Raw genomic sequence first — 20,459 nt, 5'->3', positions numbered from 1 at the left:
AAATTAAAAATTTCCGATTTTTTTAAGTGGTAAATAATCCGATTTCGTCTCTACAGCATTCCATTTTAGTGTTTCCGTAACTGATTGGTTGAAGTCTCCGTGTTGACCAATAAACGCGCTTGTTATAAAGGCATAGGAGTATGCCATTGTTCATTTCTCACACGTTTTTGCCGGGTGTTTAAAGAAAGATGTCCGTGATCGAACGCAAAGATGCTCCGCGAGTTAAAGAAATTGATAAGATCGTAAAAAACAAGTTTCGATGGGACTGGTTAGAGAAGGACTTATCTACAAATGTTGGAAAGAAGACTGACGAATTTGTTCAGTGACTTTATTCGGAAGATCGATCGTGCCGGGAAAGCGCTTTGCATTTGGTGCCATGATACCATTGACTATGGTGGGAGAGGTTTCAAAGCTCTTGAAAGTCACGCAAAGAGCAAAAAAACACGTGAAAGAACTCCAGTCAAAAACAACAAATTATTCCATCGCTGGAAGTTTCGGTGCCCAAACGAAAACTCCAAAACTTTACGGCCTCCATCCCTTATTGACATCACAATCGGAAGCGGTAATAGAGAGACGTGATCCACCCCAACAACCTGTACCAGTTGCTGATAGAGTCGTGAATTTTGAGGTAGGTGGTAAACTTTTCAAATTTATTTGACAGTTTTCCCCTTTTTTTCGAAAATATTATAACGTAATAAAAATGGCCATAAATATTTAACAATTACAATAATAGATTTTCATGTGTACATTACACCAACACTTTACTGTAGGGCCTATAATTATTGTATTTTCATTTATCAAATATTCGGATACGCTGCTATTAAAAAGAATAAATTATAACATTTAAAATATGATTTAGGAAATTTAAAAATATTATTAAGCCTATAAGTAATCAAAATTATTGTCAGTATTTATATTTTTTAAATTAAGTACTTGTGTGATATTCTACCATGAACCCCAAAGCATGCAGAATGGACATAGCCACATACAGTTCTATCCAGACTGTGAAATATGCCTTAAGAGCAAGAAAGACCACCTCTGTCAGCCATTTTGGAAGGAAAGACATTCTGATGGATCCTGTGCAGTCCAAACTGTGCCTAAATCTGAGGACATCCTCCAAAAGGTACAGGGAGGAGAAGGATGCAGAAGCAGCTATGTTGTCTGCAAAAGGAACAGAACTCGCTGTGAAACAGGACACCCAAATGAGCAAGGCTGCCTCAAGAAGAACCATCAAAGCTGCACAGAAGCAGGCTAGAAAGACCCATTCCAAAGCAATGAAGTCTAGGAGGAAGTAGTGTTTGTGTCATGTGAATGGATTGTGCTCAAGAATGAACACTTGTATATTCCTGTAAATATGTTGAATGTTTTAATGAGTAGAACATAGAAAACAATATTTGTGATATTAAGTGATGTTATAATTCATCTAGAATGTGACAGAAAATATAAATTTCAGAACTTTGAATGAATTTCATGTTTCTGCCTGGCCAGTGATTTAGTAGTTCATTGTGTATGCACATGACTCCGACAGATAACATCTTCTGCTATAACAAAGACATTTGTGGTATGTTCTAATATGAGTTACTTTTCATTTGGTCATGATACAATTATTTGTTCATGAAATTTGAACTCTTCAACATGATTTATGTGTTAACTTAGTAATCACATGAGTTTGATATGATGATATTCTCAGTGATAGTTTTTAAAAGCAAAGGCAGTCCAATGTTTTTTAATGTGACTGATTTTGAGTTGACTTACACTGTAATTTTATATGGGATAGTTCAATATACATTGAAAATTTATGCTGTTGTTTTGTCTATTTCTTTGTCATCTGAGTGCATTGAAAGTACTTAAAAACACGGAAAACCCATGAGCTCCGGGGGGCTTCGCCCCACTTGTCCCTCCACCAGGGCACTGCCCTGGACCTAGCTGGGTGCCCGCGGCCCCCAGACCCCCGGCTAATTTTCAGATAATTTCACTTTGGTCAAATCACATCCCTGATTTATGTATACGTGTTGTAAGTTGATCAATCTGTTCTACGTATGTGTACAAATTAGACCAAAACATTGTCGTACAGGCAGACACAGGCAGAAAAGGGGCCGGCCAACTGCTTTGCTAATCAGAATGCAGTACAAAACCCACGATGAAAATCAGTTGAAGTATCAAAACCGCAAAAAATGAGCCGCGACATAGCAAGGGGTTACTGTATTGTTCGACTGCTTCACCTCACACACTTTAACACATTTTATCACCTAAGAGGAGCAGCAGTTATGCGATTCTAACTGTTATACATCCTAAGAGGGCGTGCCATTAGCCATAATAGTTTTATTGATCGAGCGAGAACGAGGTCCGACGGGTCAACCGCACAGCGGAGGCTTATGCATCGAGTTCGCCTTCGGCAGGACCGGAGCGAGACGACACGCCTCCTCGTCCATTAAATTATCTCGCCCGTATGCTTCATTCTTTTTTTTCCGCCCGTGTGCTTTTTTTCTTTTATTGTTTTTTTTTTAGCCTGTATGCTTTCCTGCCCTTCGCCTTGCTCATCTGGCCACCGCGTCGATACGAGCTTCTCGATGGCCGCAATCTATCAGCGTCGTGTTGGTTTTGTATACGAGGTGCCAATAGAAAGGATTCACAAAGCTTTAATTTTCGGGGGAATCGTTCCTGCGCCTTGTCAGGCGTGTTTAATTGTGATTAAAAGTCCTAGAGGGAACAACCAAACTCCCAAAAAAAGAAAAAACGTGAAACGAATTAGGCTATTGAATTCATTTGATACGACGAAACGTGTTCAACCAGGAATGGCAAAACATCCTTAATTTTAAGAAAATATACAATGAATGTACTTTGAGTGCAATCTTTCCTCTAATTTTCCACGGGTCTGAGCGTTCACACAAAGTCGGTGAGCTACGCTTGAAACAACAGTGTGCAACGGCAATCCCAGGTGTGGCAACTAAATCATTTTTAAACATGTCCAAAACTTGACATCAAGTTACATTTTGCTGAGTTTCCGGCAATGCAAAACATTTTTTCACTTTTGAATGAATTGACTAATGTATTATTGCAAAGGTTTTACTGCTTACAAACGTCATTTGTTTTTACAACCATTTTTTCACAAGATTTCCATTTTTGTTTTCCTGGTATCTTTTGTCGCATGTTGGTTTCAGATCAGGGGATTGTGTCATAATAGTCTGAAATAATAGTCTTTGCAATTACCTGTGCAGTCCTTTGAGACTTTGTAATTAAGGGCTATACAAATTAAGATGACTTGACTTGACTATCATTTTGGGGGACTTATTTAGTCAGTTGCAAGATACAGAACTGTATTTAATCACATTTTTTTAGTGGAAGTACAATGTTGGCAACAAGATTCACTTGGTATAATTGGAAATTATTTGAATGCAACACAAACTTTTTCTTCTTTTTCCCTGTCTTTTTTTTTAATTCATTAAAAAAAATCTCATTGTTTTTATTTTTTCCTAGCTGTTAGTTTTTTCTTTTTGTTCTCTATCTACTTTTTCTTTTTTGTTTTTTTCTGAATTTTTCCTTCTTTTTTCTCTTCCTTTTGTTTCTTTTTTCTCAGCTTTTCACTACTTTTTCATTTTGGTATTTTTCTCTTTTTTTGTTCTATTCCCCCTTCCTTTAAGTCATTTTGTGCACAATTTTACATAATATTTGGTCGTGTAGGGATTAAAGAAGCAAAAACAACCTGAAGAGCCGTTTGGGACCCGAAAGAGCCGGTTCTCTTTAGTGAGCCGAGCCGAAGAAGCCGGTTCTCGAAAAACTCTACTGACTTTACTTTTCAACTTTGTTCGACATTGACTTCAAAATACCGCATTTAGAAAATAGCGTCAGGGGAACCCGTGTATTTTTACCTTCATGCACTGCAACTTTGACTTAATTCGCTTCTTAATTAGCAATTTCGAGCCCTGATTTTTGTGCACTGGCTAGATTTTCTTGTGCGCTGAGAATGTGCAGGCAGTGCGCGATTGCGCACGTGCGCAGCTTAGATGGAACATTGTTTGGGTGTAAGTTCTTACATACAGTACTATTACAAACAAACGAACATTTTCGACGTTAATAGCATACAATATTAGCATTGATTTCTTCTCTCCCAGGAGAATCAAATAGATAACATTTGATAAGCAATATCGATCACTGGTTAATAAGCACTAAATACCATTGATTACATTTCTCCATCTGCAAATCTCAATACAATCTACACTTAACATTCTCGGGTTAAGTGCATGTTGATTTATTGACAGGCTATCGGAGAGTAGTTGACACCCAATCAGACTCCAGCGAGACGAAGAACCGGAACATCTCACTCTTTGTGTAATTTAAAGGTTGGCGCTGGAGGTCAGTTTTGATTGTGGTAGGACAGTTAATCGATCGCTTCGTTCCTTGGTGGGACCAAATAGTGTATAGACTGTCAGTGAAATATTTATGTGCCTAAATGAAGCATAGTTTATTCTTTATTATTGTTCTTTTTCACTTAAAGGATGTTGCTCAAACCTTTTTTCTTTACCTTAACCTGGACTTATTCCAAAGAGACAGTGCCTTGCAAAAGTATTAGCACCCCCATGAACTTTTTGCCATAATGTCATATTTTCAGGCCGTAAACATAAATAAAACCCTCAAAATATTTTCGCAACATTAGGGACTCAGTCGTGTAAAGAAACCAAATCTATTCAATGTTTTAGATGGTGCTAACAAATAAAACATTGAAAAGTAGGCAATGCAATCATTTTGGCCTTCCTTTGAGTTACAAGCACCTATTGACACAAGTCTTTTTGGTTGGATCTTTATAGCTTATGCACATCTTGAAACAGAGATATTAGCCTATTCATCATTAAAAATCAGCTCTAGTGTTAAGGTTTGGTTGTGATCGTTTGTCATCAGCATTTTTCAGATATTTCCACAAATGCTCCTTATGATCGAGATCTGCACTTTGAATTGGACACTCTATCACCTTAATATTATCAGTTTGAAACCATCCCATTGTAGATTTTGCATTGTGTTTAGGGTTGCTCTCATGTTGGTAGGTGAACCTGTTGTAGAAATTGGAGGTCCGATAATCGAGAGAAAGTCTTCTCATAAGTGGATAAAAGAAATAGACAGGAGCCCGCTTCGTTATGGAGGGAGATGTCACTTTATTGATGCGTCAATAAAGATCTCACAGAGCTAGGAACATGACAATGTATTTAAAGCTGGTAGTGACGATTAGGCTTCGATTGAGTACACCCCAAAAGGCGGTCCTGTATCACGTATCAAGTACAGAGCGTCCCGTCCCTTGCACGCTATCTTCAAGGAAACTTAATGTCTGCCAAGAGTATCTTCAAGGATGTCTACCCGACCTTTTCCCACAAACGTAAGCAAGTCTTTCTAAATTTCCACATGTATGCAAATCCATTCTACATTTGCAAGTGTATTTGCCACAACATATCCCCCCCCTTTTTTTTTTTTTTTTCTTCTGTTACCTTATCCCCCCTTTTGGGAGTTTATACTCCCATTTTGAATGGAAATTAAAATTGAAAATCAATACAGAGTAGTGGCAAAGTATTACAAATCATAGATATCAATACACGGACAGAGTTTACGCGAATCGAAAATAAAATAAAATTCTGGCGGTCAGCCTGCTGTGATCATTCTAACTTTCATTGTTCATGTTTCATTTACAAAAACCCCCAACACTCCAAACATCTGACCCATGCACTAACCCCCCCTTCATTTATCTTTATCCGTACACACTGGATTATACACGCGGACCGTCGACGGTTGATCGGTACGTGATAAAGGTAAATGAATAAATGAACTGATAAGTGAGTGATAACAAATTTCGGTAACAGTCGTCGATACATTCCAAGATGAGTGCATGACTGGATAGTGATATCCACATTGGCCTTTGGCCTGACCCCCGTGAACAATTTGAAGACCATGCATTGTCGTATTCGTCAACGGGTGTCGTGAAGTCAGATGTTGGAGTGAGTGTTCATCCCAGCAGGCATCACGCTCAGTTTCCATGCAGCCAAAAACCCGGAAGCGACGATGCATCCTGACCATCCCAGACAGCAGCTTGCTCCCCGGCAGTGTGACATACCAACAAAAGAATCACAATCAGAAACCAATATATTTGTTGCTGTTATTCCTAGTGCTATACAGTGTGTTGCGTGTTTAACAATAGTGCTAATTGATATCGTATTCAGTCCAGATCATCATATGTGTCTCTTTCCGCAGATGCTCCATTTTTTAATGTAATGTAGACTGACTATTAACGTTGCCAGATAAAATTCAAGGCGTTGAATCTAGTTGAGTCATCTGTTCTTCCTCACTAAGGAATAGGCTTGGATACTTAATCACTAACCGTGCTCATTGAGCTTCTGCCACCCTAGTATTAGCCACTACTGTCATTTGTTCTCCAAAAGTCTTAAGAATTCTTCTTTCAAGAATAGGTATGGCACAGAAACACATAATTATTACGACAGTTAGCACAAAAATTTCCCCTTTCGCTAACAGACTACCCCAGTACCCAAATGTAGACGAGAACCAATCAAAAGAGATACTGTTCTTTTCAGTATTTACTGTCACTTCATTGCTCAACTCACGAATCTTCGACAGTGCTTTTGTGAAGCTTCCTGCTTCGGCTGTGTTTAAAGGTATATAAGTACAGCATTCCTCCTTTATCATATGACACACGCCTCCTTTACTGGCTAAGAGAAAATCGCTTTGCTCTCCTACTGCACTAAAGGCCTCGTTAATGTAATTAATAAAACGTCGTTGGTTGTAATAAATCAATAAAAGTAATTAAGCCATTCTGCGTTCTTTTTCGGAGTTTTCCAGATAAATATCGATTCTAATCCAGACTTAATTTCATTCCTAACTTTAAATTCCTCTGGAATTCCTCTCGGTTGTCCGATGGTATCTAGCTATACACGTCTACCCGGAACATATGCTTTCTTTACTGCGGCCAATTGTCAACAAAAATATTTCATTCAATTGCCTTTTCCCCTTTACATTCCTTCCCTTTGTCACTTGCATGTCCCCCTCTTCTCTTTTCCTCAACGCCTACTTTCTTTTCCCCTTTTCATTTCTTCCTTTTGTCACTTGCATGTCCCCCTCTTCTCTTTCCCTCAATGCCTACTATCTCTTCCCCTTTTTACCTTCTTTTACTAACTTTTATCCTTCTGTATTTGTAACTTCCTTACTTGCTCTGCCAACAATCCATTTTCCACATAACTTTCCCTTCTCCTACGCCCTCTAACACATGCTTTTTAGCCCACTAGTTTAATGGGAAATTGACATATAACCATCTCACTTATTTATTTATTTATTTATTTTTCATTTTTCTTTCCAAACCAATTCAATCTACTATCTTAGCTTCACCTACTTAATGTGAAAATGACGTGCCTTGATCTACAATGATTCATCTTACCCATTTTTATTCGACTCAATGAATTTTTCCTCCATATTCAATGAAAAGAAAGAATCTTACTCACGCTATTCCACTATTCTCGTACAACAATGCTTCTATCTCAAATTACTCCATTCCAATTCACTCAATTGGATTTTTCCTCGTCTTCACATTCCCTAATCTTCCAATTTTGAACTGAAAACCGGAATAGGTTAACTTTTTTCTTTTTGATATTATTCTATCCTTTCTTGGTGTTATTCTGGCATTAACATAATCTAAAGCACCTAAAATAACCAAACATAATTTTCTAGACCTTTCACTTCTAAATTCATCGTTTTCCAACTGAAAAAACATTTATTTTTCTGGGAACTCCATAGGCTCTCGGACGTTATGTTGCACACCCTTAGCGTCAAAACGATTTCTAAAAAAACGAACGTTTTCGATTCCTAACGAGACGTGCTATCGGTTCTATCTAAAACAATACATTTTAAACCGTCTTCCTCTTTAAAAACGTTTTTCTCGTCTCAATGAGTACTGTATCGTTCCCTTTTTCCTTTTCCTTCGATATTTTTCTGTTAATCCTTTCAGTTACGTGGGCCGATTAAACGCTGGACAACCATATAGACAAGAAAGATAAGAATACAGGAAAGAATACAAACACTTACAACATTGAACAAACATAAAACATAAAACAAGACAGAGGGCCCACAAAAATTTAAGTTAATTAGTCTAATTAAGCCATCGCGCATTGAGACCATGCGCCTACACAACTACCGAGTTAGGGTCATGGTTTTCCTCTTCTACACAATTTCCCGAATTTTACGTACTGGCCGTGCACTCATTTTTGGCTGTCGGCGTTGTAACCTCACTCTTCAGTGCTGTCGCCGTGGGTGTTGGTTTTTCTGGACTTTGGCGTGTCGGTACCCTTCTCGCCTGTATCGTCACATTAAGGTTTAGCATATTATCCGTCACTTTAGTCTGTACTGTCGTTAACACATTTGGTTTTCGGTATTCCATCGGCACTCCGACTGGTTGCACGTCTTTATATTTATTTTAAGTGAAAATCAAAATCCCCACTATAAGATGCCCTATCCATTTTGAGCATTCTATCCCAAAATTTTAACTAGAAGATAAACAATTTATTTTTAAATTGTCAGTTCTAAATTTCAAATTTTGCTTTTTCACTAAATACAGCCACTGGATCAGTTTAACCATTATCCTTGTCAGAATCATTTACCCTGATTTGAGTGTTTGAGTGTTCTCTTTTGTAGATTGATCACATTCGAGAAAAAATTTGTATGCACTTTTTATTTGCATTTTCTTTTGATTTTCAATGTGTTATCTTGCTGTTGGCCATTCCCCTCGAGGCAGATGACCAGGATAGATTGTTAAATTGTCAATTTAACCCAAGAAAAGACGTTTTTATTGTTATGATTCACTCTTTGTTTTGCCTTTTATAAAAATCATAACCTATATATGATCTCTTCAGTAAGTAAACTTGTTCAAAATAACAGTATTTTGCAAAGAAAGCAGGTATTTCACGCTCAAAGTGAATGATTTTGCCAAAAATGAAAAATACCATCCCAAAATGTTCTCAATGTGGGCGATTTGCTAATGGTGAATGGTTATCTTAATTGATTTTTGTTAATCAATTTGACAAACATTGTAAATTTTGTAATATTACAACATTTCTTCTGTGTAATATTTTTCTATCCGTCCAAATTTCGTAATTTGAATCTCAAAAAACAGCTATATGGAGAGCTTATTCAGAAGACAATTTTTCATCAATTTCGGAAAAAACTAGGTTTTAACTTATTTTTACGGAATGTCTCAACTTCCCCCCTGAGTTAAAACCTAAGTTCACAATCTATGTCTCTCTTTCGTTTGACTCATCCCATAATACTCGGAATTTCATTAATTCAAAACTTGTCTTCTATCGCAATTGCACTATTTATACACGTCCTTCTACTCAATCAAGGAAGCAAGGTTTAGGGCGCTCTGAGGAGAGGGATGACTGAGTATGGGCGCCAAGAGTGGACTGAGAGTGTGATCGTGGCCACTGTGTTGTGCGGTGCAGAGACGATTCAGTTTTATTAAGACGACAGCAGTGTGCGTGCGTGTGTGTCGTCGTATCGATACTAATAACTAAATGGAGTGGAATGGAACTATGAAGACTATAACATGAGACCAAACGAGACGTCACGCTCTATAGAGAATTTATCGACCTATTTCATCATCGCCTACAATCAGCTCAAAAATTTTTTCCAACATTCTGCTTCTTAAAAAGAACCTAAAAAGAAATCCGTCATTAAAAGCTCAATTAACCACCAGTCCATCGTCCCAAAAACAATGGTTCTAAGTCAAGGGTGGGCAAACTTTTGGCGTCACGAGCCTGGGGACACATCCAGTTTTTCTCATTTACAGTTATGATGTTATATTTCATTACATTTATTTCATGTTTATCTATTTTGTGTATATGTATGAACCCCTACTGAACACCAGCATACCTTCAGGGCAATTGCAGTTGATTCAACAAGGTTCGTTTGCTTTCGGAACGGACTAATCCCGTTTCAATCCAATTGATTCAAATTGATAATGTGTTTCGATTTACAATAGTTTCATCATTCCATATTTACTGCTAGAACCAATTAAACTTATAAGTAGAGGTACAACTGTGTCATTGTAGCTGTGCACGTATGTAGTATTTCTGTCATGTCTAGCATGGTCGCCGTGACGACCGTCTAATTTGCGTGTGTCCTTCTTAAGGGCTTGCCTGTTCTGAGTAAAAGCCTGTTTTATGAGTATTCCTAGTTTGAGTTCCTGTTTGCCTGTAAGCCATTTGCTGTTTTGTTTATTCCCTAAGCGTTGGACAATTTTGCTGAATAAAGTAACTGGTCGTTAAGCGATTCAGTTCAGGTCCGGTCTGCACTTAACTCAACCATTTCTGCAGTAGTATCTTATAATATTTACAAAATAAGATTCTGTAATATTTTCGAAGTCTGTTGTAGTTTTTTTGAAGGATTTTTTTTTTTTAGTAGCGCTAGTATTAATGCTGTTGTAGTTTTGTAGCAGTATTCTTGCAGAATTTCTGTAGTTGGTCTTTTTAGAATTATAGCCGTACCATATACTATGTCCCGTTTTTCAAGCTCTATATTCCGTTATCTAGTAATTTCATAGAATTTCTGTAGTAGGATTTACATTATTGTAATATTTTACCATCCCATTTCTTGTTCTCCTTTGGTTTACTGCACATGAATGGCTGGATTAAACCCTAGAGGTTTAATTCTGACCCAATTGTGGAAAAATGTATTTGATAATGTCACTTCCGGCGCCGTCACGAATGGCAGCCACTCCAGCAGCTCCCGTGTCATTTTCGCTACTTTTGTGATTTATTTATTTGTTTATTTATTTTTGCTTACTTTATCAGTGCCTTGCAACACTTGGATTACTTTCTACTCGCAAAAATACGTACATTAAACAACACCACCTACATTGGACATTACCGAATCTTACTGCAATATGTATTCTGTGTAGCACTATTTAGTTACTCTATATAACATGCTAAAGTGGGCATTTGCACGTCACACTGGGTATTTGTATATTGTATTCTTTTGGCTTTATTATTGTATTGTTCTCAGCTCAGGGATGCTGCTGGAAATGTGAATTTCCCTCAGGGGATGAGTAAAGTATCTATCTATCTATCTATCTATCTGATTAATTCGTTCACCCCTGTGCTCAGCATCTTTTTCTATAACAAAATTTTATGTATTGCGTGGTACGTATCTTCTTATTCTAAAGCAAAACAACATGTTATGTCTATGTTTATTTGCCTTCAATTAGATATTGATCCTTTTAATAATTTCCTTTTATTTTCATAGCTTATCTATAAAATACTGTTATATGTTTTGCACAATGCTGACATTTTTTTTTTTTTGCACTACATGACTATTTTTCACCAAATGCATATTTACACAAACCTCAACTGTATGTAACATTTTAAATGCACATTCTTGTGTAAATATTGTATTAATTATAACTATAACCTCATCTCTTCCGATCCTTTACCTAACTCTGAAGATGGAGTGTCATGCCAAATTTAATTGTCAGTTACAATATGTGAACCCGTTTTGTAACTATGTCCGTAAAGGTATATTCCATTCCATCATAAATGGTCTGGATTTATATAGTGCTTTTCAAGACCCTGGGGAACTCCAAAAACACTACCTAATGTGTTGTTTTTCATACTTTCGTCTCAAGTTTTTCATACCCAATTTTCAGCAAATGATCCTTATTTAAATAACTTATGTTGTATGTCTGTCTTAGTGTTTCTTTTTCCCTTTCTTTCAGAAATAAAGCAAAACAATATACTAGGTAAACTTTTTTGTGTAATTCAGGGGCACTTAGAGTCTCGTTAAGTTTTATCGTGCTTACGTATTGAGATGTTTTAGTAAATTAGCCAGTTCATTCAATTTCTAAATTTTTCTCTAAATTTAAGTACTAGTAGACATTAATTATCTTAGTTTAATTAATTTCCATTCATTTCCCATGCAGTTATATTTTTAAATCACCATGATATGTCTCGAAATCCACTAATCCGTTATTTTTAATTCTTTTAATCCTTTCCAGGGTTGATCAATCTTTTTCTCATTGTCTTCCAAAAAAAAAAATGCTCTTTTCCATAGACAATGTTTCATTTTAACTTAACCAAACCATAAGTCAGCTATTGTTTCACATTTATTAATCATTTGTCAAACGTAACACTCATTCTAAAAAATTCAGTGTGGAATCAATTGTCCTAAAAAACTGCCAACTCGAACTCAATGTCAAAAATTTCTAATTGTCTTTTCATCCCTCTGTAATCATAATCTCTTATTGTTGATTCGATATAAAGCAATACATACTCGTCACTCATGAATTATCTTTTTGACTCGTATTTATTTTATATTATTATCATAATCTTTTATTCCGCGCAACAATCTTCGTTTTTATGCAATTGTCTTAGTCCCCTTTGTTTTTCTTTTTCTTTCCTTTTTAAAAGAAATATTCCATTCAGTGACTGAAATAGCTTCAGCTACGTTATTAATGATTTCTAGTCTCGAATTTTCTTCCCTGTGATAATATGTCGTCATTTTCAAACTTCTTTTAACTTCTTTTAATTTTTGATAATTCGAAATCATTCATACCACTAGTAATCTATTATTGAATATGAGAAAAACTAAGGAAACAATCTTTTTATGTATTACGCCTCTTTTGAATTTGTCCATTTATAACCAACGAAAAGATGGACACTGAAATTATGGACGGTTTCCAGTCGTCTTCTTTGTTTTACTCGCCCTTGCTTTATTAGGAGCATAACTACACGTCTTTAAAATTCTTACCCTTTTTCCATTCGCATATTCAACGAGAGATGATTAGTTTTGTTACTTAAACATTCTTTCTTTTTAAACTATTCTGTATAATTATCTTGTATTATACACTCAGTGTTTTCATTTCACCATGTTCCTGTGTCCCAGATGCATCATCCATGCTGGGGACGCAAACTTTTCCTTTAAATTGTCATTATCATTTAATTCCTCTATAACAAAGATTCAACGCATTACATCATCGTTACTTTGGTCTTGCTGTATGAGATTTTATTTTTCTGCACGCCGATCTTAGCTAATGAGATCTCGTCGCTTCGAGATTACGTCATTGCTGTTGGTAATTGGTTAAGTCAGCCTTTTTCATTGGACAAAACTGCTTTTTTCTCAATTTATTGAAGAGAGCCAGCTCATAAATGCCCTTTTTGCACTTAACTTGGTATTTAGTTCTGTAGTTATTTTATTTTTAATTGATGTAGTGTACTATGTCTTTGTTTTAAAGTACTATATTGAATCGTTAGTTTTGTGATATTGTTTAGTATACCTCTAGGGCACAGGTGTCAAAGAGGCTGCAGGTTGAAATATGAAACCCAGGTGCCTTGAACAAAGACATTGTTCTGTATTTCTTTCGCTTTCTCTCTCTCTTTTCCACCCCTTTTCTCCCACTCTGTCTCTGTCTCTTTCACTCTCTGTGTCTTCCCTTTCTCTCTTTCTTTGTTATTTTGTCTCTTTCTCTCTCTCTCTCTCTCTTTAACTTCTTTTGCTCTAACTTCATTTTTTCCTTTTCTCTCTTTTCTCTTTCTTCCTACCCTTCACGCTTTCTTTTCTCTCCTTCAGTCTTTCTATTTCTCTTTGGATTTCTTTCTTTCTCTTTGGATTTCTTTCTTTCTCTTTGGATTTCTTTCTTTCTCTTTGGATTTCTTTCTTTCTCCCCCTTTCTTTTCCCCCTCTCTCATGACTTTTTATCTCTTTTGTTTCTCACGCTCTCTCCCTCTCTCCTTTTCCTTCCCTCTTTCTCTTTTATTTCTCTCTCTTTTTCTTTCTCTTGAATCTACCAGTCAGGCCCCCGACAGAATGTTTGTTCTATCGTGTGGCCCCCGAGTTCAAATGACTTTGACACCCTTGCTCTAGGGGCATTTCTCTATTACCGTATTACTGTCGTAGTATTTTTACGGTACTTTCATTTAGCGATTTTAATTTTCACTGTGTGACGTTTTGAGTGTCGAGCGACTTAGAATTCGACTCCCTCCCGCCGTCACTTATGAGTGCTGAGGCTCATTTTGTCTGTCATCTTGTCTCAAATTATTGATTCAAAACCTGATGCAAGCCAAGTTATTTTGTGAAAATGTCAAAAATTCCTACAACTGAAGATACTTACGTATTTACTTTTAGCACAGGCGCTGGGCAATGGAGTAAAAGTGCGCATGTCCTGTTTATAGTTCCTAACACTTACCCAATCAAAACGTTTGAGTTTCTTTGCTACGGCTTCTGGATAAAACGTTCGTTCTCGGTTAAGGTTTTTTCCTGCGAGTTTTTATTAGAAATGTCTTGATAGTGAACCTAAATCGTTTAATTAGCTTTCTTATAAAGTATTTTTAGCAATTTACATCCAAAACAGGGACTGCTGGTGTTTTTTTTCCATAACATAACATGAGCATCACCTAGAGGCAGTGAAAAATAGTGCTTATGTGGGCACTGTGACTCTCCTATTTATCCTGTTCAGCACTTTTACTTCGGTTGCACTCCACAGTGCAAAGACATCTTGGGGTCAATGTATACACACTGTCCCTTTAAAAGATTTCGAGTGCATGTTTCTTATGGCACCATATTTTAAACATTATATTTTACACATCTTCGTCATATCTCACATTTTTCCTCTTTTCCTGTAATATTTTTGATTTTGGTACTTTCGAGCTTCCATACCTCAGGGCCAGTGAGCCCTTCATGAGGTAAAATGTACTTGTACTTCCCAAATCCTCAACCGTTTTGGCATGTTATACAGTAGTGTCACACTTAACCGGGCTGCTGTCTCTTTGATGTGTCATGGCCTGCAACTGCAGCGTCGCTGTCGGGATCCCCGGCTGCACTTCTGGACCCGCAATTTCCATTCGCCGCTGCGATTTCTCGAGCTCTGCTCCTAGTAACAATCATATCAGACAATTTATTATCACACACAGCTTTGTCATCCACATTTTGTTTTCCTAATTTTAACGTTACTGCCCTGTTGATCTTGCTTGGTCTCGTTGACGGTGGCAGCGTGAGCCGTGGTACCGCGGTTCAGATGGTACCATTTTGAGCTGCCCTCGACCTGGACTGCGGCCAGCGTTGCCCTCACGACGGTGTACGGTCCCTCACGCCTCGGATGGTTCCTCTTTCGTCGAAACCTTGATGTAGACGAGATCCCCTGGGACGTCTTTTCAAATGGTTGTTCGACCTTGGACTCTTGTCTCTTAACCAGCCGGTAGATGACAGCCGTCAATGGTCTCATACAGTCTCTCAGTTCAGTTTGTAGTTGCTCAAGTGGCGGCCCCTTATAGGGACCTCCTAGATGCGGTGCTGGTCTGCCTGTTAGCATTTCATGCGGTGTTAAATGCGTGATCCAATGAGTTTGCATGCGATAACTCATCAGCGCTAACTGTAGCGCATCCCCTCAGTTGAGCCTAGTACTCACAAAGATCTTGTTTATCTTTGATTTTAATATTCCATTTACTCTTTTCCACCATCCCTTGACTTTGTTGATAAACCTCACCGAACCGTTGTTTAATGTGTAGTTTTTGTAAGATGCCCTTCACGACCTTTTGAACAAATGTTATCCGAGCTTATTTCTGACGGTATGCCAAATCGCGGAATAACTTCTCTAATCAAAAACCTAATTACTGTTCCCGCACCTAGATCTTTTGATGGCACTGCTCCTATTATTCCTACTACTCCTATTATTATTATTCTCTCCGTCTACCGTGGCCTGTATCTGATATAAAGTCAAAGGTATTCCCCTGTTACCTATTCTCCTTAATAATCCTCCTGATGCTCCTGCATCTGGAGACACATCACCGTTTTCCTGGAAAGCAGATTCAAAATACAATTTTAGCAGTATTTCTGTGTTAAAAATAAAATAATTCACAATCCAAACGTATCAATATTCCTCAGATTTGTAAACACTACGTCAATCAACAAGATTCTAGCGTGATTCAATGCAGACTCCTGTTGTTCGTTATCACCGCCTCGTCGACGGCCTTGGCCGTCTGGCTCAGTCCATCGTGACGTTCCACTCGCAATCCGCTGCAGGAATGTGCCATGAGCTTTATCAGTGCCACACTGACCTTGGTGCCCAGTTGTCTACCTCTTTCTCCTCGAAACTGGCTGCAATCAGTTCAGATTGCCCCCTGCTCACTGTTTGAGGACAGCCTGGATGTGCTCCAGTGTCCCCACGACCCTGCTGTAGACAAGCGGCGCAGACAACGGATGAGTGAACGTCTTTGTTTGTTCTTTGCTTGTTTTTCTTTCCATCTTCAGCCTTTTTCAACAGTGCGTCTGACTTCTGAATCCTGTTAAATCGGTTATGTTTACAAACTCGGATGTTTAGTCTAGGTTAAATGACCATGAAGACATCACCTTAGCAATTAAATTCTTAAATTTTTCATGGTCTCCCTCAAGATCGAGTAATCTGCTCCTCATTGTCTTTTGAAAATGCTTGCCAAATTGTTTCCTCAATTTACCCAAACTATACTTATCACGTTTATCGGAACAAGATCTCACAAATCAAAAGGCCACACGCAAACGGAGCACTTGACGAATTAAGTAATCCCTCCACTTTTTTTTTATTTTCCATACAGTAAAGGAGCGAAAGACGGGGGAAAGACGGGGGTGGGGCGGGAATATACACGGTTGAGCTCAACTCACACAGAGCGAAAGACGGGGGAAAGACGGAGAGTGGTGGGGGTAAGCAAAACACTCTAAAGCACATACAAGACCGTAAAACGTAGAATAAGCAGTCACTCCATCAATCATCCATGCTTCCTTAACTCCTCTCCCAACACAAAAAACAAAAAAGACAAAAAGAAACACAGGCTCTCCTAGCCCTTAAACAGTTAAGTATAAATCACGCGCACATTCACTCAGGCGGGCGGGGGAGAAACCGAACCGAACAGAACACACACCCACATACAGAGAGACACACGCACAATTAACGCCAGCTGGCACACACACCAACATCCCCGAATGAGACATCTCCCAGACTGAAAACATGTCAGCAATTCTCACACATTCTGTGTATCGCTTGTTTCTATGCGAATATATCTTAATAATACAACATCTGATTACTGCTCATTTTCTAACGTCGGTATAACCTTTCAGATTGTAGAAAATGGCGAGGTTCCATGCACCACACTTTTTCCTAAGTGCAAGGTTACATATCCCTCCCAAATCATCAATCGACTAGGGAAACACATAAAACATGCCCCGTATTAACCATATATAGATCGTTCACTCTCGAACTGTCACTTCAGCAAATGACGACGTCTTATCACAGCTTTACACAGATCTCAAGACAATCATAAATATACAAATACCGACGCCGCTGCACCATTTTATCCAGGTAAAATTAGCCTTTTTTCCTTTTTCAAGCAGCCTACGTCCCAAAACAAACAGGATTCTTTGAGCACCGAACTCCCGGGACAAAAAAAATAAATAAATCTCAACTCCGTTTACATATCTCATCCGTCCGAACTTGGGCCAGATTATAGACGGAAAATCCCACGTGCACGCATTTTCATAATTTAGCTCCGACGTCACAGGCTCCCGTCCTCCCACGAATCTCCACAAGCAAACCGAAGTAAGGAGAGAAAAAAAATCTTCCTTACCTCAACCGCTCATTCGAGACCGTTCCACTGAGAAGTCTTTTCCCTTTTCTTTTTCACTTAATTAGTGCCAATCCACGTTGCGGCGCCAAATGTTGTAGAAATTGGAGGTCCGATAATCGAGAGAAAGTCTTCTCATAAGTGGATAAAAGAAATAGACAGGAGCCCGCTTCGTTATGGAGGGAGATGTCACTTTATTGATGCGTCAATAAAGATCTCACAGAGCTAGGAACATGACAATGTATTTAAAGCTGGTAGTGACGATTAGGCTTCGATTGAGTACACCCCAAAAGGCGGTCCTGTATCACGTATCAAGTACAGAGCGTCCCGTCCCTTGCACGCTATCTTCAAGGAAACTTAATGTCTGCCAAGAGTATCTTCAAGGATGTCTACCCGACCTTTTCCCACAAACGTAAGCAAGTCTTTCTAAATTTCCACATGTATGCAAATCCATTCTACATTTGCAAGTGTATTTGCCACAACAAACCTGCGCCCATTTTTTAGATTTTTTGCAGACTCCAACAGATTTTTCGCCAGAATCACGCTGTATTTGGCTCCATCCATCTTGCCATCAATCTTCCCAGTCCCCGCTAAGGAAAAGCGACCCCAGACCATGATGCTGCCACCACCATGTTTGACAGTGGGAATTATGTTTTCAGGATAAAGTGTAGTATTACTTTTGCTCCAAATGTAACACTTTGCATTCAGGCCTAAAAAGTTACATTTTGGTTTGGTGGACCAGAGCACCTTGTTCCTCGTGTTGTTTATGTCTCCCATGTGGCTTCCTGCATTTGTCAAATGCGCATTTTTATGGTATTCTTTGAGATTGGGCTTTCTTCTTGCCACTTTTCCACAATTGGCAGATTTCTGTCGAGGACGACTAATAGTTGTCATATGCTCAGATTGTCCTACTTTAGATGTTCAAGCAGGTCACTCAATGCAATCATGGCTTTTCTTGTTGCTTATCTGATTAGTTTTCTCCTTGTTTGGCCTCAAAGTTTACTGGGACGACCAGGTCTTGGTATGTATGCAGTGCTTTTATGCTCTGTGTTTTAGTATTTTTACTTGCACAATGCTTCGGGAGGTGTGTCATTGTTATGAAATCTTGTTCTTATCACATGTGCGGTCCCTTCTCAAGGTTTCTTCATTCTCCTCATGTTGAAGTTTTTGAGTTTTTCCTTGCCCTCATGTTGGTTTCAGATCAGGGGATGGTATAATAATAGTCTGAAATAATAGTCTGTGCAATAACCTGTGCAGCCCTTTGAGACTCTTTGTGATTAAGGGCTTTTAAATAAAAATGACTTAACTTGTTATTGTTATGAAACCTTGTTGTATCCCATTCCTGCTTTGTACATTCCCATTATTTTATCCCGGACCTGTCCGTAGTGTTCTTTGGTCTTCATAATGCTATATGTTCACCAGTGTCTGTTTTCACAGACCTCTAAGCTTATCAAAGAGCAGATGCATTTAAAATGAGAGTTAATGACACACAGGTGAACTCTGTTTGTCTTAGTCAAGTCAAGTCATGTTTATTTGTTAGTCATTTAGGTTGACATGTGATCATTCAAAAGTCATAGGGGCACTTCTGGAGTCAGTTGGCTGAGCTGAGTAAAAATGGGGCGAAAATTACTTGTCAGCATCCACTTTACAGTTATGTCTCACATGTTGTTGATTCTTGAAAAATATTGTCAGATTTTTAGTTGTAAAGGTACATTGTGTAACATTTGATCACTAGATGGCACTATATTGTCTGATGCGAACTAAAACCAGTGCCAAATGAGCACAGCGTAGCAGTAAGATGCCATACAAACACGCCTGCAACTACTAAGCAAATATTCCACTATGTAAAAGAAATACAAATTTCTCAACCTATTTATTTTTATAAAAATGAGCTTTGGTACGACAGTATGTATTTTCCCCTATTTTTCAAAGAATTGTTTTTTTTTTCTTTACTGAATTATGTTTTTGTACAATTAGGAGGCAACAAACATTACTTACAGTCCTTTTAGGTGTGTAGCCTGAAATGTGGCAATACCTTCACAAGGTACTGTACTGTACAATGATTTACTGATAGCACAATCACAACGCAGATTTTTTTTTTTGTACATTCACAATATTCAAGACATTTTGGGGGCTTTCCTGCCTTTTTAAACTCATGCGTTTTCTTTCTTGACAATAACAAAGTGTGATTGTGTGTCTGAATAGATAGGTGCGAAGGACATAGTAAAAAGGCTTTGGGAGGTGTTTTGTAACTTGAAATGCTCTATATAAATGCAGACCATATACCATTTACCATTTTTGCTTCAAATTATATGCTGAAAAGCCCTCATGTTGTGAAGCAAACAGCTTTGTTGCTATTTAAAACTCCACTCTTGATACTTGTACAACAATAAGAAGGGGCTGCATGCTGTTGCTATTCCATGAAGTGTTACTTTGTTGCGCTCATAGAAAAACTTTTCTCACAACTGTCACGAGATGGGTGACTCAGAGAGAAGAAACTTAGTGAAGTGTTTCACTTTTATGTCAGGGAGATGAAAAGACGAAATGATTTTGAAGCTCACATTGAGGTAAAGTCACTCTGAAGCACGATTGGAAAGTCCTCAACAAAGACATTCAGTACACTGCAATAAAACATCTATTTATGCAGGGGTCTCCAAAGTGGTGCCTGCGGGCACCAAGTTGCCCCCTGAGTAAAGCTGAGGTGTCCGCCAAGCTGTTTTAAAACTAGCTCACTAGTTCTGTGTGATTATGATTTTTCTAGTAAAATTAGTTTTCTTGTGAAAGACTGATACTTCTGATAAGTCAAGTCATGTTTATTTGTGACGCCCTTAATCACTA

The 20,459-nt window shown here is 38.1% G+C and overlaps 1 protein-coding gene across 3 annotated transcripts in view; it reads left to right on the top strand.

Moving 5' to 3' along the window:
• tex264a (testis expressed 264, ER-phagy receptor a) overlaps positions 1-20,459 on the top strand; it is a 133,048-nt gene that overhangs the window by 95,514 nt on the left and 17,075 nt on the right. The window lies entirely within an intron of this gene.

This window comes from Urocampus carinirostris, chromosome 6, assembly GCF_059441175.1.
Source record: "Urocampus carinirostris isolate Australia breed hairy pipefish chromosome 6, RoL_Ucar_1.0, whole genome shotgun sequence".
Classification (NCBI taxonomy): Eukaryota; Metazoa; Chordata; class Actinopteri; order Syngnathiformes; family Syngnathidae; genus Urocampus; species Urocampus carinirostris.
This window is presented reverse-complemented; position numbering and strand designations above follow the sequence as displayed.